At 37.6% G+C, this 21,783-nt stretch overlaps 1 protein-coding gene and 1 long non-coding RNA gene across 2 annotated transcripts in view; one reads left to right on the forward strand and one right to left on the reverse strand.

Annotated features, from left to right (window-relative positions):
- The window catches only part of KLF8 (KLF transcription factor 8), a gene marked incomplete at its 3' end in the record, with an annotated part of 258,713 nt that extends 254,651 nt beyond the window's left edge, over positions 1-4,062 (reverse strand). Inside the window, 1 exon segment of the mRNA XM_082717462.1 lies at positions 3,565-4,062.
- Positions 3,094-21,299, forward strand: LOC309856377. The gene is made up of 2 exons (XR_014307162.1): positions 3,094-3,523; positions 20,770-21,299. It is a non-coding gene; the product is annotated as an uncharacterized lncRNA (long non-coding RNA).
- The last annotated feature ends 484 nt before the right edge of the window (positions 21,300-21,783 follow it).

The raw sequence follows: 21,783 nt of genomic DNA on the forward strand, positions 1-21,783 counted from the left end.
CAGATACTTCTGTTATAAAACAATGGTTAGTATGAAATTAAATTGCATTAGGTGACATAAATTCAGCAATAAGCTTTCTAAGGTTTTTTTAAAGGAGCATTATACCCAAAGCATTAAAACATAAATCATTTTGTGTTAAGATGAAAATCCATCCTCCTTACTAGAGTAGAATTTTATTTTATTTTTAAGATTTTATTTATTTATTTTACAGACAGAGATCACAAGTAGGCAGAGAGGCAGGTGGGGGTGGGCAGGCTCCCAGCTGAGCAGAGAGCCCCGGGGCTCCATCCCAGGACCCTGGGATCATGACCTGAGCTGAAGGCAGAGGTTTAACCCACTGAGCCACCCAGACACACAGAATTTTAGATAATGTAATTGCTAATTATTTATTTTCTTTAAAAATAGCTTCCTGGGATGCCTGGATGGCTCAGTCAGTTAAGCAGTTGCCTTCAGCTCAGGTCATTATCTCAGGGTCCTGAGATGGAGCCCCACATAGGGCTCCCTGCTCTTTAGGGAGTCTGCTTCTCCCTCTCCCTCTGCTGCTCCCCCTGCTTGTGCTCTCTCACTCATGCACACTCTCTCTCTCTCTCTCTATCTCAAATAAATAAATAATTAATTATAATATTTTTTTAAATGGCTTCCTAAATCAGATAAAAGTCAATGTCTTTACAAGGTCCTGTAAAATCTGACCCTCTCTGTCTTTCTGTCTCTCTGACCTCATGTCCTACCACTTTCCTCTCCATTCCAGTGACATGGGCCTTCTTGCTATTTCTTGAACACAGCAAGACTTTGCAAATTCTATTTCCTCTGTCTAGAACACTCTTTGCTCAGGTATTCTCATGGCTGATTCTCTCACTTCATTCAGATATATTCATAAATATCACCATATAAAAGAAGCTTTTGTTGACTGCTTTATATCAAAGAGCTTTCCCCAACTCCAGGTGCTTTATATCCTTTCTCCTACCATATCCCAGTACAACAAAGACCTTTATTGTTTGTCTTTCGCCTTCACCTACACACCCTCTTTAGAATATAATCTCCAAGAGTGCAGAGCTTTGTTTTGTTTACTGCTATATATCCCCAGAGTTTTGTGCACTGATGGCACTCAGTAAATTCTCAGTATTTGTTGAAATTAATTAATTAATTAATATCACAACACAATGTATTTTTGTGTTGATATCTTTGTCTATCACAGCTCCCTATCCCTGAAGCTTGAGCAACAACTAGGAAGGAACTCAGACCAAAGTAAATGTAGAGAAAAAGTGTTTGAGTCTAGCCTAGCCCCCAGATCCATGCATTTATTCCAGAAGAGGAGTTAGGAGTCGAAAATCCTGTTAGTAAAATACAGAGAAAAGAGAGCATGAAAAGTGAATGTAATTATCTCTCATAAAACTCTTTTGCCTCCACATAGACAGAAGTTCTCCACAAACCGAAGAAGCAGAACAAATGACACCAAACAAATTAAATTGCTCTGAAGAAGACACTTGAAGCCCTTGGAGAAGTATTTCTATTGCTTGCCTGTAGTACTTGTTGGGGGGTTCACAAAACTTTCATTATCCTAGGAAGAGAATAGCCATATTTCAGGAATGATATTTTATGACAGCTAAGAACTGCCTAGTTCCCATATCCTGCAACTGGAAACTCAACCAAAGAAAAACAAACCAATATTAACACAAAGTGACAATCAAATGTTAAAAAGGAAGTACAACAGTTCTTAACATATTTCATGCATACCAAATGTAGGAAACTGGCTATGGAATCAACACATAGTTCCATCTCTACCTTCCATGCAAGGGTGTTGATAGTAGACTTCAGTGGGTATGACATGTACAAGTGGCTCTTGACCCTGGGACAAGACTGTATTCCCACTGATGAAAGTTACTAGGAGAGTTCCAGCTTAATTCATGTTTCTTGTGTTTTAAGTAAGCCATAGGCCAGGGACTTTAGGGAGGAAGAATCCAGTGGGCTCAACAATACTAGCTATTCAAAATAAGGTCGTTTTGAGGTTTTGAAAACCAATTGAGGAAAAAGGGCATGGAATAATGTGCTTTAGCTAAATGTTGCCTAGAAACCTAGAACTGATACTTGCCGTTGGTGGGAATTAACACTAGGGATGCAATAAAACCTAGCACATTAAAGAAGAGAGGGGTTCTGTGCCTTGCATTTAATACCAGAGACAGCTGAACTGGTAAATTGCAGAGTACTGGGAGCCATGGCATTCCACTGACCAAACAGAAACTTTAAGGATGAAATACAAGCCCTAAAATCTAAACAACATGTTTTCATTTCTTTGAACTATGGGATATCATAAGACTCCATCCAGTCCTGCTACTTTCCCTAAGCAGAAATGTGAGAGAGACAAACATGGAAGATATGTCACTGGTCTGTATGAGGCTTTCTAACAAATCACCATACAAGTTATTCTATTTAACAGCAGAAGGGAGATAGTGAAGCCCTCTTCCCCAACACAATCTTCCTTGACTGGACATAAAAATGGTAATGACAGATTACCCAAGGTAGCCTTAACTTCCCTATTGAAGTATCCAGCCTCTCTCTCTTTGCATATTATTTTGACTTGAGTTCCTGTCTTTTCCAGATGGATCTCCCAGTTACTTGGGCTTGGACATATTGATGTCTATTACTAAAGGAAAGACAATAAATGTGAACCATTGGATCTTTAACATGACAGATACTTGGTAAATGTTGGAATCAAATTCATCATTAATTTCTATATCCTAGGAAGAAAACCTGGCCACCAATCTGTTAAGAAAGGAGTCAGTAACACCATTCTACATGGTCTTGACATATTATAGACACCACTCAGCAGCAGGAACAGCCACAGGCAATAAATTTGGCATTGAATAAATATTTGTAGAATGAATAAATTTTTTCAAGACATCTGCACAGCCATGTAACCTCTCAGGAAACAGAATATTTGCCTTCAGCTAAAACTGCAGATCCAATTGACTCTGCAGCTAACTAATGTGCAACTTGACAACATTACCCAAGGTGTACCTCCTAAGAATAAACTGAGCATTAGAACCACCTCTGGAGGCTAGTGTGAGAAAGAAAAGGCTGTTCTCGCCACACAAATTCCCCTAAGACATGTAGTGACATAGTAAGGTGAGTAAATGCCATCCTTCTCCAAATTGAATTTCCAGTAGAGATTTCCTACAGTGCAAGTGGTGCATTGTCCCTTTAAGAAGCCAGGCAAGATGGAGCCCTCCCAGCTTGCGGCAAGAGGCTTTAAGTAATATGATAGGGATGCTGCAGCGTGACACAAAGAAAATGCCTGGAGTGGGTAAATCGAGGCTCTAATGACGGAAGGAGAAATCAAGGCTTTATTAAACTGTTAGCGCCTATCCCGTGGGTGACAGTTCCCCTAGGCCGCAAGGCACCACACCTCCTCCTCCCCTCCCCTAACCCCAACCCACTCTGCTCCACCCTCTCGATCCTCCTTGAAAGTCTCCCGTAAGAAGGCTCCTTCACAACACAGCGGGAGACCCCAGTGAGGCTGGCAAAAGTAAGGAGAGGGAGTGGGTAGGAAAAACAAAAGGGACTTACTTTGGGATTCTGCACCTCCGAAGGCATCTTCTGCTCCCCGCCGTGGGCCAGGGCCGATGGGGGCGGGATCGGGGTTGAGCTGGTGCACTTAGAGTCCTCACTTCCTAGCACCACAAACCTCGGTCAGTGGAGAGTTAGGGAGAATGGGCACCGACTAGGGCCGGTGTTTACTCGATTTTAATTATCTCAAAAGGAGACAGAAGGGTTTGAGAGAGTCGACCGGGGGACACGAGTGGAGGGGAGCTCTAAAAATCCTCCTTTTTTTTTTTTTGGCTAGGTTCCCGCCCGACATTAGCAACGTCAGGGGCAATGGTTTTCTTTTTCCTTCCTTTTAGTTTCTCCCAGCTGCCAGTTCTAAACCCCACCCAGCGGCTCCACCCCATCAGCTGCTACACATTCTGTCAATCACCAGCCCCTTTAAAGCTGCATCGCACAACTTGGGTTTTTGTCTCTATTTGGCGGACACAGAATCACTGGGCTTCTTGCCTTTCCAACAACACCTCTGATCTTTCTGCTGAGTTTATGAAGCTGAGGTTAGTTGCTAGTAGCTGCTTCCCCTCCCCCTCTGCCTCAAGCTTGCGCAGTAGGCTCCACCCAAACTTCTTTTGGGCTACCATAGGATACCCCATCTCTCTCTCTTTTTTTTTTAATTTATTTTTATTTATTTATTTTTAATTTATTTTTTTAAATATTTATTTATTTTCAGCATAACAGTATTCATTGTTTTTGCATCACACCCAGTGCTCCATGCAATTCGTGCCCTCTCTAATACCCACCACCTGGTTCCCCCAACCTCCCCCCCACCCCCTACCCCCCCCAACCCTTCAAAACCTTCAGATTGTTTTTCAGAGTCCATAGTCTCTCATGGTTCACCTCCCCTTCCAATTTCCTCCAACTCCCTTCTCTCTAACTCCCCTTGTCCTCCTTGCTATTTGTTATGGTCCACAAAGAAGTGAAACCATATGATAATTGACTCTCTCTGCTTGACTTATTTCACTCAGCATAATCTCTTCCACTCCCTTCCATGTTGCTACAAAAGTTGGGTATTCATCCTTTCTGATGGAGGCAACGGACAAATGGATAAGGAAGATGTGGTCCATATACACTGTGGAGTATTATACCCCATCTCTTTGTAGTAAAAAGTGGTTCCTTAGGCTGCCAAATCCCCCAAGAAAGTTATTGCAGCGCCCTCATTGGTTCTGCCTACTTCCATACAGTTTCTGGACTGAAGTCCCTACAACACATCTGCTGTCCCTTGGTCCTCTCCCTTTTGCCTGTCCCAGTGTGCTCAGTCTTTTCTATCTCTCATCTGTGTAAGTCACCACGTTTCTCACTAGAATTGGGAAAGAGGGTGGGGGAAATGTGTTTTGTGCCTCTAGCTCATACAGAGCCACAGTACCACACTGCTGCCTCACTCCATAACTAGGCTGCTCAAAATCAGAGGGCCCTAAAATCCCATCCACAGGTATTATTAGAACTCCAGAATGAACCATCAGAAATCATATTTAAAGCCATTCTCCATCCTAGTTAATGGCAACACTCAGATAAAAAATCTTGAAGCCATCCTTCACTCCTCTTTTTCTCTCATACTACACATTCAATTATTCAAGAAATCCTTTTGACTCTGTTTTAAAAATGTGTCCAGAATCTGACCAGTTCTCATGATTTCCACTGCTATGCCCACCAAGCTACCACTAACTCTATCTAGACCCAGTTCCTGCCTACATCTTTGACTTGATTTGTTAAAGCGTATTCACTCTCCTCTAGCCATACTGATCTTTTTATCCCAGTATTCAAATATCTGTCTGAGCTAAGGGACTTTGCACTCCTTTTTCTTCCTATCTAGTTCTACTCATGGTAGGCCCCAGTGTCCTCCAGACCTTGGAGAAGCTTTCCCTGACCACCCAGATTAAAGTAATTCTCATAGTCCAGGCACTCTCTGTTACCTTATCTCATTTTATTTTTATATAGCACTGATTAAAATCTAAAACAATCTTATATCATTTCTGTGATGACCCTCCCACTAGTGTATAAGCTCATTAAGAGCAGGGACTCCTATTTTAAAACTTCCCTATTGGATGTAAAACTTATTCAAGAGAAAATCCCTGACCCATCCGGGACAGTCAGTTTCTCTTTCCAGGAAACATATGATTTTTAATTAAAACAGATACAGGGGTTACTGGGAGAAAGTCACATTAAAGCTGGAGAGAAGATCCATAAATTCATACTGCTTTTCTGACCAGAGCTGACTTAGGTCCTGGCATTTGTGATTCAATTCTTCCCTTAACTCTGTGACATATCCCACTATTCAGTAAGTTCCCTATTCCCCTAAATTTATTTTATCTTTATAAAGTGTATTTCTATTGAGAAAAAATTAAAATATAATATTAAGTTTAAAGTGTACAACCTGTTGCTTTGATACATTTTTATTGCAATATGATTACCACCAAAGTGTTGGGTAACACCTCTATTGCATCATATAATTATTTCTTTTTTGTGGTAGGAACAATTAATATTTAGTCTCTTAGCAACTTAGAATTTTTTTTAATGTAAACTCAAGTTAGTTAACATATACTGTAGAATTGGTTTCAAGAGTAAAATTAAATGATTTATTACTTACATATAATACCAAGAGCTTATCCCATCCCAACAAACGCCTTCCTTGATATGTATCACCCATTTAGCTCATCCCCTCACCCACCTCCCTTCCAGCAACTCTCAGTTTGTTCTCTTAACTATAGAGTCTCTTATGGTTTGCCTCCCTTTATGTTTTTATCTTATTTTTCCTGTCCTTCACCTACGTTTGTCTGTTTCTTATATTCCACATATCAGTGAAATCATATGGTATTTGTCTTTCTCTGATTGGCTTATTTCACTTAGCATAATACACTCTAGTTCCATACACATTGTTGCAAATGGCAAGTTTTCATTTATGATGGCTGAGTTATATTCCATTATACTACATCGTTTTTATCCATTTATAGTCCATAATTTGGCTATTGTTGAGAGTGCTGCTAAAAACACTGGGGTGTATGTGCCCCTTCAAATCAGCATTTTTGTATCCTTTGGATAAATAACTAGTATTACAGTTGCTGGCCTATAGGATAGTTCTATTTTTAACTTTTTGAGGCACCTCCATACAGTTTTCCAGAGTGGTTGCACCAGTTGCATTCCCACCAACAGTGCAAGAGGGTTCCCCTTTCTCTATATCCAACATCTGTTGTTTCCTGAGTTGTTAATTTTAGCCATTCTGCCAGGTATGAGGTGGTATCTTATTGTGATTTTGATTTGTATTTCCCTGATGATGAGTGATGTTGAACACTTTTACGTATGTTTTTTGGCCATTTGTATGTCTTCTTTGGAGAAATAGCTGTTTATGTCTTCTTACTATTGCTTGACTGGATGTTTGTTTGTTTGGGGGAGGGTGTTGAGTTTGAGAAGTTCATTATAGATTCTGGATACTAGCCCTTTATCTGATATGATATGTCATTTGCAAATATCTTCTTCCATTCTGTCAGTTGCCTTTTAGTTTTGTTGATTGTTTCCTTTGCTGTGCAGAAGCTTTTATCTTGGAGAGATCACAATAGTTCTTTTTTCTGTTTCCTTTGCCTCCAGAGACACGTCTAGTAAGAAGTTGCTTGTGGATGAGGACAAAGAGATTACTGCTTGCTTTTTCCTCTAGGATTTTGATGATCAATGATCAATTTTGAATACATTTTTCTGTATGGTGTAAGAAAGTGATCCAGTTTCATACTTCTGAAGTCCAGTTTTCCCAACATCATTTGTTGAAGAGTCCGTCTTTTTCCATTGGCTATCATTTGCTGTTTTGTTGAAGATTAGCTGGCCATATAGGTGTGGGTCCATTTCTGGGTTTTCTAGTCTGTTCCGTTGATCTATATATCTGATTTTGTGCCAGCAGCATACTGTCTTGATGATTATAGATTTATAATACAGCTTGAAGTCTGGGATTGTGATGCTTCCTGTTTGGGTTTTCTTTCTCAACATTATTTTGGCTATTTGTGGTCTTTGCTGGTTTCATACAAATTTTAAGATTCTTTGCTCTAGCTCTGTAAAACGTGTCAGTGATATTTTGATAGAGACTGAATCAAATGCATAGAAGTTTTGGATAGCATAAACACTTTAGCAATATTTGCTTTTCCAATCCATGAGCATAGAATGTTTTTCCATTTTGTGTCTTCAATTTCTTTCATAAGTGTTCTGTTGTTTTTAGAATATAGATCTTTTACCTCTTCAGTGGGTTCATTTGGTAGGTTCATTCTTAGATATCTTATGATTTTAGGTGCAATTTGTAAATGGGATTGATTACTTGATTTCTCTTTCTGCTGCTCCATTATTGATGTATAGAAATGCAACGGATTTCTATATGTTGATTTTATATACTGAGATGCTCCTGAATTCCTGTATCAGTTTTAGCATTTTTTTTTTTTTTTTGGTGGGAGTCTTTCAGGTTTTCTATATAGAGTATCATGTTGTTTGGGAAGAATGAAAGTTTAACTTCTTCCTTGCTGATTTGAATAACTTTTATTTATTTTTATTGTCTGATTGCTGAGGCAAGGGCTTCCAGTACAATGTTGAAAAACAGTGGTGAGAGTGGACATCCCTTTCATATTCCTGAACTTTGAGGATGATATTAGCTTTGGGTCATTCATACATGGCCTTTATGATGTTGAAGTATGTTCCCTCTGTCCTTACTTTCATGAAGGTTCATGAAGGTGTTTTTTTGTTTTTTGTTTTTTGTTGTTTTTTTTTTTTTATCAAGAATGGGTGCTTTATTTTGTCAAATGTTTTTTCTGCATCTATTGAGAGGATCACATTGTTCTTGTTCTTTCTTTATTAATGTAATGTATCACATTGATTGTGTTCAATATTGAACCACCCCTGCACCCGAGGAATAAATTCTACTTGATCATGGTAAATAATCCTCTTAATGTACTTTTGAATATGATTAGCTAGTATGTTGTTGAGAATTTTTGCATCCATGTTCATCAGAAATATTGGTCTCTAATTCTTCTTTTTTAGTGGGGTCTTTGTCTGGTTTTGGAACCAAGGTAATGTAGGCCTCATAGAATGAGTTTGGAAGTTTCCTCCCATTTCTATTTTGGAACAGCTTTAAAAGAATAGGTATTAATTCTTCTTTGAATGTTTGGTAGAATTCCTCTGGAAAGCCATCCAGCCCTAGTCTCTCTCTCTCTTTTTAATTTTATTTATTATTTGAGAGAGAGAGAGAGAGAGAGAGAGAGAGAGAGGGAGAATGAGCAGGGAAGGGCAGAGGGAGAAGCAGCCTCCCCACTGAGCAGGCATCCTGACATGGGACTCAATCCCTGAACCCTGGGACCATGACCTGAGGCAAAAACAAATACTTAACTGACTGAGCCACCCAGGTGCCCACAGCCCTGGACTCTTGTTTGTTGGGAGATTTTTGATGACTGATTCAATTTCTTTGCTGGTTATGGGTCTGTTTAAATTTTCTATTTCTTCCTGTTTCAGTTTTGGGAATTAATATGTTTCTTCCTGATTGTCCAATTTTTTGGTATATAATTTTTCATACTTTTATAATGTATTTCTGTAGTGTTGTGATCTCTCCTCTTTCATTCATAACTTCGTTTGGGTCCTTTCTCTTTTCTTTTCAATAAGTCTCAATAGGAGATTATAATTTTATTGATAATGGCTTGAAGTTTAGAAGTTTTGAAGTCTTGAAGCAGCTTCTAGTTTTGTTCTATTCTTTTTTTAATTTTCATATCATTTATTTCTGTTCTGACCTTAATTATTTTCCTTTTTATGCAGGATTTAGGCTTCATTTTCTGTTCTTTTTCCAGATCCTTTAGGTATAGGTTAAACTGTATTTGGAAGCTCTTTTTCTTTCTTGAGGAACACCAACCAGAATTGCTTTATATTTCCCTCTTAGAACTGCATTTGCTGCATCCCAGAGGTTTTGGACTATCGTGTTTTCATTATCATTTGCTTCCATGTATTTTTTAAATTCCTCTTTAATTTCCTGGTTAAAGCCATTCATTCTTTTTTAAATTTTTTTTTTAAATTTATTTTCAGCATAATAGTATTCATTGTTTTTGTACCACACCCAGCGCTCCATGCAATCCATGCCCTCTATAATACCCACCACCTGGTACCCTGACCTCCCACCCCCCACCCCTTCAAAACCCTCAGATTGTTTTTCAGAGTCCATAGTCTCTCACGGTTCACCTCCCCTTCCAATTTCCCCCAACTCCCTTCTCCTTTCTATCTCCCCATGTCCTCCATGCTATTTGTTATACTCCACATAAAGTGAAACTATATGATAATTGACTCTCTCTGCTTGACTTATTTCACTCAGCATAATCTCTTCCAGTCCCATCCATGTTGCTACAAAAGTTGGGTTTTCATCTTTTCTGATGGAGGCATAATACTCCATAGTGTATATGGACCACATCTTCCTTATCCATTCGTCCGTTGAAGGGCATCTTGGTTCTTTCCATAGTTTGGCGACCGTGGCCATTGCTGCTATAAACATTGGGGTACAGATGGCCTTTCTTTTCACAACATCTGTATCTTTGGGGTAAATACCCAGGAGTGCAATGGCAGGGTCATAGGGAAGTTCTATTTTTAATTTCTTGAGGAATCTTCACACTGTTCTCCAAAAAGAGGCTGCACCAACTTGCATTCCCACCAACAGCGGAAGAGGCTTCCCTTTTCTCCACATTCTCTCCAACACATGTTGTTTCCTGTTTTGTTAATTTTGGCCATTCTAACTGGTGTAAGGTGATATCTCAATGTGGTTTTAATTTGAATCTCCCTGAGGGCTAGTGATGATGAACATTTTTTCATGTGTCTGATAGCCATTTGTATGTCTTCATTGGAGAACTGTCTGTTCATATCTTCTGCCCATTTTTGGATATGATTGCCTCTTTTGCGTGTGTTGAGTTTGAGGAGTTCTTTATAGATCCTGGAAATCAACCTTTTGTGTGTACTGTCATTTGCAAATATCTTCTCCCATTCCGTGGGTTGCCTCTTTGTTTTCTTGACTGTTTCCTTTGCTGTGCAGAAGCTTTTGATTTTGATGAAGTCCCCAAAGTTCATTTTTGCTTTTGTTTCCTTTGCCTTTGGAGACATATCTTGAAAGAAGTTACTGTGACTGATATCGAAGAGATTACTGCCTATGCTCTCCTCTAGGATTCTGATGGATTCCTGTCTCACATTGAGGTCTTTTATCCATTTTGAGTTTATCTTTGTGTACGGTGTAAGAGAATGGTCGAGTTTCATTCTTTTACATATAGCTGTCCAGTTTCCCCAGCACCATTTATTGAAGAGACTGTCTTTTTTCCACTGTATATATTTTTTCCTGTTTTGTCGAAGATTATTTGACCATAGAGTTGAGGGTCCATATCTGGGTTCTCTACTCTGTCCCACTGGTCTATGTGTCTGTTTTTATGCCAGTACCATGCTATCTTGGTGATCACAGCTTTGTAGTAAAGCTTGAAATCAGGTAACGTGATGCCCCCCCCCATTTTATTTTTGTTTTTCAACATTTCCTTAGCAATTCGGGGTCTCTTCTGATTCCATACAAATTTTAGGATTATTTGCTCCAGCTCTTTGAAGAATACCGGTGGAATTTTGATCGGAATGGCATTAAAAGTATAGATTGCTCTAGGCAGTATAGACATTTTAACAATGTTTATTCTTCCGATCCAAGAGCATGGAATGGTCTTCCATCTTTTTGTGTCTTCTTCAATTTCTTTCATGAGTGTTCTACAGTTCCTCGAGTACAGATCCTTTACCTCTTTGGTTAGGTTTATTCCCAGGTATCTTATGGTTCTTGGTGCTATTCATTCTTTAGTAGGATGTTCTTTAACCTCCATATATTTCTGGTCTTTCAAATTCTTCTTGTGATTGACTTCAAGTTTCATAGAATTGTGGTCTGAAAATTTACATGGTATGATCTCAATCTTTTTGTACTGGTTGAGGCCTGATTTATGCTCCAGTATGTGATCTGTTCTGGAGAATGTTCCATGGGCATTCAAGAAGAATGTGTGTTTTGTTGCTTTAGGTTGAGATACTCTGAATATATCTGTGAAGTCTATCTTGTCCAGTGTATCATTCATAGTGCTTATTTTCTTTTTGATTTTCTGCTTAGATGATCTTTCCATTGCTGCAAGTGGGGTCTTAATATCCCATACTATTATTGTGTTATTATCAATGTGTTTCTTTGTTATTGATTTATAATAGTTGAGGCATAAATATCTACAATTGTTGTTAGATCTTCTTGTTGAATAGCCCTCTTTATTATGATATAGTGTTTTTCTTCAGGTCCTATTACAGTTGTTGGTTTAAAATGTAGGTTGTATGATATAAGTATGACCACTCCAGCTTTCTTTTGATGTCTATTATCATGTTAGATGGTTTTTACTCCCTCACCTCCAATCTGTTAGTGTCTTTGGGTCTAAAACGAGTCTCTTACATGGTGTCTGAAAGTTGGTTAAGCCCTCAATTCTTGGTTTTAGCTTAGGTTATGATCTCAGGGTCATGACATTGTGCCTAGAGTTGGGTTCCCTGCTCAGCATGGAGTCTGCTTCAGACTATCTCTTCCTCTAATCCCCCCACCCCACCTTAAATAAATAAATCTTCAAAAATATAAAATAAAATAAAAAAGAGTCTCTTGTAAGCATCATTATCGATGGGTCTTTTTTTTTTTTAATCCATTCTGACAGCCTATGTCTTTTTATCATAGTAGTTAGTCCATTTACGCTCAGAGTCATTACTGAAAGATACAAATTTAGTCCCATTGTATAACCTGCAAAGTTGCTGTTCCTGTAGATTCTCTGTTCCCTTTCTAGTTTTTGTACCTATTGGTCTCTCTTACCTGCTCAAAAGTCCTCTTTAGGATTTATTGAAGAGCTGGTTTAGTGTTCAGGAACTCTTTTAGTTTTTGCTTGTCTTGGATGCTCTTTCTTTCTCCTTGTATTCTGAATGACAGCCTTTCTGGATATAGTATACATGGCTATGTATTTTTCCCATTCAACATGTTGAATATATTATACCACTATCCTCTTCCCTGCCATATTTCTGTGGAAAGATCTGCTGGAAACCTTATATGTCAATCCTTGTAACTTAAGGACCTTTTGTCCCTGACTGCTTTCAGAAGTCTTTCTTTATCTTTGTATTTTGCAAGTTTCACTATTATATGTCTTGGTGTTGACATGTTTTTGTTGATTTTGAGTGGAATTCTTTGTGCCTCTTAGACTTGAATTCCTGTTTCCTTCCCCAGATTAGGGAAGTTCTCAGCTAAAATTTGTACAAATAAATCTTCTGCCCTTTTTTCCTTCTCTTCTTGTTCTGGGACTCCTATAAAATGGATGATATTGTACTTTATGGTATCCTTGGGGTTCCCTAAATCAATATTCATGACCTAATAGTTTTCTTTCCTTCTTCTTTTCAGCCTCATTATTTTCTATAATTTTATTTTGTATATTACCTATTTGTTTCTCTGCTTCTTCCATCCTCATTGTGATTTCATCTGGTCTATTTTGCATCTCAGTTGTAGCATTTTTTAATTTTGGCCTGACTACATTTTAGGTCTTTTATCTCTATAGCCAGGGTTTCTCTGGTGTTTTCCATGCTTCTTTCAAAGCCCAGCAAGTATTCTTAGGACTGTTATTCTAAATTATTTTTCAGATATATTGCTTATACCTGTTTGAGCAAATCTGTGCCTGATTTCTTCTTGATCTTTCTTTTGGGGATAACTCCTCCGTCTTTTCCTTATTTCTAGGTTTCTGCCTTCCGTGTGCTATGAATACTTGTTATGTTTCCCACTCCTGAGAGTAATACTGTGTTAAAAAGTGGTTTTACACTGTTCAGGGCATGGCACTTGGAGAAATGTTCATGGTGTATATTGTGTCCACTTTGCTATTGTGTTTGGCTGCCCTTTCCCACAGGTCAGTCCTCTGCAGAGTTCCTCTTTGCTTGTAGTCGGGAGTCTTTGGATTTTTAACTAGGTGTGCATTGATTTGTTTGTTAAGATAAGCCTGATTTTTTAAAGTGCCTGATCCAAGGAAAGAATAAAGGAAAAGGAACAACAACAACAAAAAAAAACCCAAACAGACAAACAAAATGATATAAGCCTGATTCCAAAGGAAAAGAAAGAAAGAAGGGAAAAAAGCCTGATTCAAAAAATGAGAGAAAGAATCAAATAAGCCAACAAATTAACAAAAAATTACAAGCATGATGGCAAAGAAAAACATAAGAAAAAAAATGAAAACTTGAAAAAGTATATATAAAAATAAGAAATAAAAGTTTAAAGAATAAAAAATGAAAATGAAAAAAAAGAGAGAGAGAGAAAAAAAAGCCTGGTCCTATTTCCATCAGAACTGAAGCTGATGCTTTGGAGCATTCTATAATCAGTAGCCTTGATGCACACATAGGGCCTCTGTTTATCTTCTGAGGAAGAGACCAGCTGACCTGGCTCAATCAAATCTGCCTTAATAAAGATGTCCATGCTGGGCACAGGGTAGCAGGGTTTGGTGTAAACAACTCCAGCCTTCACTGGACACACTGTTTTTCTCTCTGAAGTCAGACCATGCTGGTAGGTGGATGGAGGGAGGATAAGATGGCATCACTTTTTCTTCTCAACCCAGTGGAGGGCAGCTTGTGGCCACCACTACTCAGGAAGCCCTCACAGAAAAGTGAACTCTTCTTCTGTGTTCCAGTCTTTCATCAGATCTCTGCCTTCAAACTGCCTGAGCCTCACTGTCAGCACACCTTGTGCCACAGTTCTCCTGTGTTTCATCTCTGGCTTACAGCTGGGATTCAAAACCACAAATCTTAAAATAACTGGCATTGTGCAGATCTATTCCCTTTTCCTGGAGGAGTGCCTCCCAGCACTGTTCCTGGCACCTTTCTGTCCCAGAAAGTCAGTTGCACACTTGTGTGAGTTCTGAGAGTCTATGTGAAAGTACAGCAAAAAAAGGTGGGAATAGATTAACTGTCCTCTGTGTTCACCTCTGTCCCCTGCTACTGAACAGCCATTCAAAATCCCCAGCATGCCTTTGTCCTTGGAGAGGCAAAATACCGTCTTCCAAATGTACTCCAGGAAGGGGAACATTCAATACCCATGAGACCCAGGGGATTCCCCCACACCATTGCACCTTGCACAAACCCTACACACCCCTTTCTCTCCCTATTTCCCTGACTTCTCTCTGAAAAGGGTTCCCATCCCTCCACAGCACCCTGGGTTTTCTCTTTCTCAATTCATATATTTGAACCTTGAATCTTTCATGTTCTCTTCCTTCTATTGTGCAGGTTGTTCCTTTAGTTCTCAGATCAATTTCTTAGTTGTTTCAAATGATTTGATGTTGATCCACCTGTGTTCAAGGGATGAGGCAAGTCCAAGGTCCCCCTACTACTGCACCATCTTAACTCCTCCCCCCATTCCCCTAATTTAAATTAAAAAATATTTTATTACTTATGATAGCCAGAGGCTACTTCCTATTTACTGTTATATAATCACTATGTACTTGGCATAGTGCTCAATACTTGTTTTTTATTAAGCACCAACTTTTTTTGCCAGGCACACAGGTTTACATAGCAATTAATAGGAAGATTAATAAGCTGCATCTAACCCAAACCCTCACTTTGGTGCTTTTATTACTTCCATGCCATCTTAGAATATAGTTTTATAGCTATTGTCTTATTAGACTATACATACATACTTACTAGACTGGGAGTATGATCTGTATTCTTTTCATCTTAAAATGTTTTGTAGTGATGACCATAGAGCTTTGCACATAATGGACACTCCAAGTATGTTGAAATGAATTAAGCTCTGTACTACCTGTGGGACTTCAGTCAGTCCTGTAGCATACCAAAAAACCTCCTAGATAAAAAATCAACTGTGGTATAGTGGAAAGAAGACTGGATTTAGGATGATAAAACTTCCAATCCCAAGTTTATCATTCTGTAGGTATTTTACTTGAAGTAAGTTACCTAACTCCTCTAAGCTTTAACTTCATTATACAAAAACAAAAAAGATAATAATAGTACGTTTATCAAGCTCTTCTCTGCACACCCTAAGATGGCTAAGGAAGCAGACTGACAACCTTTATGTTGATAAATCGAATGGCCACTTTCCAGTCCTTAATTTACTTTATCTGTCAATAACATTTGGCATGGTTGACCACTGCTACTTTTTTGAAGTTTTCTTTTACCCTCTTCTTGGCTTCTCTGTAAAAATACTTGCATGGTTTTACTATACTTTACTGACTGCTCCTTTTTGGTCTCCTTTTCTCCTCCTCTGAATCTAAATATTAGAGTGTCTCAAGGCTTTTCTTAACCTTCTTATCTTTTCTACCTCCTCTCCCTAGGTGATCTCACTCAGTGTTATTGCTCTATTATAAGCTGATGAATACTTAAAACTATGTCTCAGAACCAAACTTCTCTGAACTCTAGATCCATGTATATATCCTCTCTGAACTTTAGATTCCTCATCTGTAAAATGAAGACAATAATAGCACCCACCTCAGGATTGGATTCATGCTACCTCTACCCAATCTATTCTTTAGGGGTAGCCAGATTAATCTTTTAAAATGGCAAACCAGACCATATTTTCCCCTGCCTAATACATTCCCTTACACTTAGGATAAAAGCCCAGGTCCTTATAGTGATCTACAAGGTTCTGTGTAGTCTGGTCCTTGGCTGCTACTCCTGACTCATCTTCAATTACTCTTGTCCTAAGCCTTAGTACTCTAGAATCACTGACATTCCTTTTTATAGTCCCTCAAAATTGGCATGCTTTTTCCCATCTCAAGGCCTTAGCACATACTGTTTTTCCACCTTAAGTACTTTTGTACTCACCATTCACTTGGTTTGCTTCTATTAATTTTTTTCAAGTGAAAACTAACTATAACCTTAGGCAACACAATGGACAAATATATTTTTTATTTACACACACACACATATATACAGATATATATATATATACACATATATATATACACACACACATATATACATACATATATATACATATATAAATATATATATTATATATATATAATTACTTTAAGTTAAGGGAATGATAAATACAATATTTATGTTATTTCTGGGAAGGGGAAAAGAATATGATAGAGATACCCATAGGTAGATACAAATTATTGGTAATATGGTAACTTTTGGGTTGAGTGGCAGGTTCAGATACTTGTTAAATAAGTAAATAAATGACATAAATAGACCAATAAAGATCGTGTGTGAAGAACCGAATATTATCATTAATCCAATTCTACATAACTGAAGTCTATTAACAATGTTTTTAAAAACTATAAATATATTTGTAAAATCTTGGAATAGGAAAGCTATTTTAAAACATGACACCAGTGGAAAGACAAAGTAAAAAGTCAGTAGATTTGTTAACAGACAAAGTTTAAATCTTCTGCCACATACTACATGTAAAGTTAAAACACAAAGGATGAATTGGGTGAAAGTATTTTCAGTACATGCAACAAAGGGTTAATGTCAATATATAAAGTGCTCTTACAAATATAAAGAAAACTAGCCATCAACATGAAGAAAGTCATCTTAACACAAATTTTATTTTTTTCAAGTTTTACTGATATAATTGACAAAATTGTATATGTTTAAAGTGTACATGATGATTGATATATGTATATATTGTGAAATGATTATCACAATCAAGTTAATTAACACATCCATAAGCTCATATAGTTACTTTTTTCCAGTATAACAACACTTAAGATCTACTTCCTTAGCAAATTTCAAGTATAAAATACAGTATTATTTTTTTAAATATTTATTTATTTATTTATTTATTTGACAGAGGGAGAGAGATCACAAGTAGGCATAGAGGCAGGCAGAGAGGGAGGGGGGAAGCAGGGTCCCCACTGAGCAGAGAGCTCGATGCGGGGCTTGATCCCAGGACCCTGGAGTCATGACCCAAGATGAAGTCAGAGGCTTTAGCCCAATGAGCCACCCAGGTGCCCCTAAAATACAGTATTATTAACTATGGTTACCATGTTGTACATTAGATCCTCCAAATTTTACTCATCATATAACTGAAAGTTTGTATATGTTGACCAACATTTCTTTATTTCCCTCACCCCTACCCTTTGGTAACCACCATTTCTGCTCTCTTAACTTATTTTTTTTTTTTTTAGATTTCATATATATGATACCATACAATATTTTCTTTTCCCTGTCTGATTTATCATAATGCACTACAGTTTCTTCAATGTTGTTGTAAATAGCAGGACTTCCTTATTTTTATGACTAAATATTTTATATAAATATAACATATATGTACATATATATAATATATATAAAATCACATTTTCATTGTGCATTCATCACCAATAGAAACTTGGATCCTTTCCATATCTTGGATATTTTGAATAATGCCACAATGAACATGGAAGTGCAGATATCTTTGAGATACTGATTTTATTTCCTTTGGATATATACCCCAAAGTACGATTGCTGGATCATATGGTACTTGTGTTTTTTGTTTTGTTTTGAGAAGAAGCTCCATACTGTTTTCTTTAACAGCTATACCAATTAACATTCCGTCAACCGTGTTCAAGGGTTTCTTTTTCTCAACATTCTCACCAACATTTCTTATCTCTTGTCTTTTAGATAATAGCCATCTTAACAGATGTGAGGTTCTAACTCATTATGGATTTTATTTGCATTTTTCTGCTGATTAACAATGTTGAACATTTTTTTTTCATGCACCTATTAGCCATTTGTATATATTCTTGGGAAAATTTTAGATTCCATGCCCATTTTTATTTATTTTTATATTTTTAGAGATTTTATTTATTTATTTGACAGAGAGAACAAGAGGGGAATGACAGAGAGAGAGGGCTACCTGCTCAGCAGGGAAGCTGATCCCAGGGCTTGATCCCAGGCCCCTGGGAACATGTCCTGAGTCAAAGGCAGATGCTAAATTGACTGAGACTAACTGAGCCACAAAGGAACCCCAGGTCCTTTGTCCATTTGTTTTGTTATTGAGTTGTATGTGTTCTTTATATATATCAAATATCAGCCCCTTATCAGAAATGTGGTTTGCAATATTTTCTCCTAGTCTGTAGGTTGCCTTTTCATTTTGGTGATTGTTTTTCTGTGCAAAAGCTGTTAGTTTGTTGGAGCCCCACTTGTTTGTTTTTGCTTTTGTGGCTGTGCTTTGGATATCCATGAAATCATTGCCATGGCCTCTGTCAAAGAGATTTTTCGCTATGATTTATTCCTGGAGTTTATGGTTTCAGTTCTTACACTTCAGTCTTTTTAAAAAGACTTCATTTATTTTAGAGAAAGAGAGAGCATGGAGGAGGGGGAGAGGGAGAGGGAGATAGAATCTTAACCAGACTCTGCACTGAGTGTGGAGCCCAATGTGGTGTTCCATCTCATGACTCTGAGATTATAACCTGAGCTGAAACCAAGAGTTGGATGCTTAACTGACTGCACCACTCAAGTGTCCCTACACTTAAATCTTTAATCCATTTTGAGTGAATTTTTGTGAGTGGTGTATTATGGGGACCAGTTTCATTCTTCTGCATAAGAATATACAGTTCCAGAAACATTAACTGAAGAGACTATCTTTCCCTATTGTTTTCTTTGTGCCATGTCAAATATTAATTATGAGTTTATTTCTATGCACTCTACTCTGTTTTCTTAGTCTATGTGCTTTTTATGCCAGTACCATACATTTTAAAATTTGATTACCTTTTTTTAAAGATTTTTATTCATTTATTTGACAGACAGAGATCACAAGTAGGCAGAGAGGCAGGCAGAGAGAGGAGGAAGCAGGCTCCCTGCTAAGCAGAGAGATATGGGGCTCCATCCCAGGACCCTGGGATCATGACCTGAGCTGAAAGCAGAGACTTTAACCCACTGAGCCACCCAGGTGCCCCTAAATTTGATTACCATTATAAGAATTTTGAACTCAAGAATGTAATACTTCCAGTTCTGTTCTTCTTGCTCAAAATTGTTTTGACAATTCATGATTTTGGGGGTTGCAGATGAATATTAGGATTGTTTTTTTCTATTTCTATGTAAACTGCCATTGGAATTTTGGTAGGGATTGCACTAAATCTATAAATTGCTCTGGGTAGTATGGGAATTTGAGCAGCATTAATTCTTCCAAGCCAAGATCACAGAATATCTTTCAGTTTATTTTTATCTTCACCAATTCTTTAAGTGTCTTGAAGTTCTTAGTATAAAGGCCTTTTACCTCCTTGATTAAAATTATTCCTAAATATTTTATTGTTTTTGATGTTATTGTAGTGGCATTGTTGTCTTAATTTCTCTTTCAGATAGTTTGTTGTAGTTTGTAGAAAGAAGCACAATTGATTTTGTACATTAATTTTGTATTAATCAACTTTACTGAATTAATTTAATAGTTCCAACAGTTCATTGTTGTTTTTGTTTGATAGAGTTTTTAGGATTTATTCTATATAAGATCATGTCATCTGAAAACAAAGACAATTTAAATTTTTCTTTCTGATTTGTGTGCCTTTGTTTTTTTCATGCCTAATTGTTTCTGGTTAAAACTTCCAGTAATACATTGACTAAAAGTAGCAAGAATGAGTATCTTTTTCTTTGAACTTTTCAACATTGATTATAATGGTAGCTGTGGGTTTGCCATGACCTTTATTATGTTGGGATACAATCTTTCTATACTTAATTTATTGAGAGTTTTTCTCATAGAAGTGTGTTGAATTTTGTCAAATGGTATTTCTGCATCTGTTTGGATGATGATGTGATTTTTTTTATCCTTAATTCTCTTAATGTGGTGTATCACATTTATTAACTTGTATGTGTTGAACCATCCTTAAATCCCAAGAATAAATCCCAGCTGGGCATGGTATATAAACATTGTAATGTGCTGGTAAATTCAGTTTGCTACTGTTTTATGGATGGATTTTGCATCTATGCTTATCAGAAATATTGGCCTGTAATTTTATTTTCTTGTAGTGTTCTTTTCTGGCTTTGGTATCAGAATAATGCCAGCCTAGTAAAATGAGATTGGAAGCATTCCTACCTCTGTACTGCATGGAGCACTGGGTATTATATGCAAACAATGAATCATGGAACACTATATCAAAAACAAATGGAGATTCCTTAAGAAGTTAAAAATAGAGCTACTATATGACCTTGCAATTTCACTACTGGGTATTTATCCCACAGATACAGATGTAGTGAGAAGAAAGGCCATCTGTACCCCAAATTCATAGCAGCAATGGCCACAGTCATCAATCTGTGGAAAGAGCCAAGATGCCTTCAACAGATGAATGGATAAAAAAGATATGGTCCATATATACAATGGAGTATTATGCCTCCATCAGAAAGGATGAATACTCAACTTTTGTATCAACATGGATGGACTGGAGGAGATTATACTGAGTGAAATAAGTCAAGCAGAGAAAGTCAATTATCATATGGTCTCACTTACCTGTGGAGCATAAGGAATAACATGGAGGACATTGGGAAAAGGAGAGAAGGGAGTTGGGGAAATCAAAGGGGGAGATGAACCATGAGATACTGTGGATTCTCAGAAATAACCTGAGGGTTTTGGAGTGGAGGGGGGTGGGGATTTGGGTAAGCCTGTTGGTGGGCATTAAGGAAGGCACGTATTGCATGGAGCACTGGGTGTGATGCATAAACAATGAATTTTGGAACACTAAAAAGATAAAATAAAGTTTAAATTAAAAAAATGATATACTGGGGGCGCCTGGGTGGCTCAGTGGGTTAAAGCCTCAGACTTTGGCTCGGGTCATGATCTCAGGGTCCTGGGATCGAGCCCCATTTGGGCTCTCTGCTTAGCGGCGAGCCTGCTTCCTCCTCTCTCTGCCTGCCTCTCTGCCTACTTGTAATCTCTGTCTGTCAAATAAATAAATAAAATCTCTTAAAAATTATATACTGTGTAGTGACTAACATAACCTAATAATTTTTAATAACTTAGTCACTAGGGAAATGCAATGCAAAGCACAGTGAAAAACCACTCCATACCCATTGGGGTGGTTATTATGAAAGAAAAAAAAAAGAACAGAAAATACATGTTAGTGAGGATGTGGAAAATTTGGAAACCCTGTGTATTGCTGATTGGAATGTAAAATGGTTCAGTGATTTGGAAAACAGTGTGGCAGTTCCTCAAAAAAAAATATGGAAAAATAATATATGATCCAGGAATTCTATTCCTGG

Source organism: Mustela nivalis, assembly GCF_964662115.1.
Source record: "Mustela nivalis genome assembly, chromosome: X".
In the NCBI taxonomy this organism is placed as follows: domain Eukaryota; kingdom Metazoa; phylum Chordata; class Mammalia; order Carnivora; family Mustelidae; genus Mustela; species Mustela nivalis.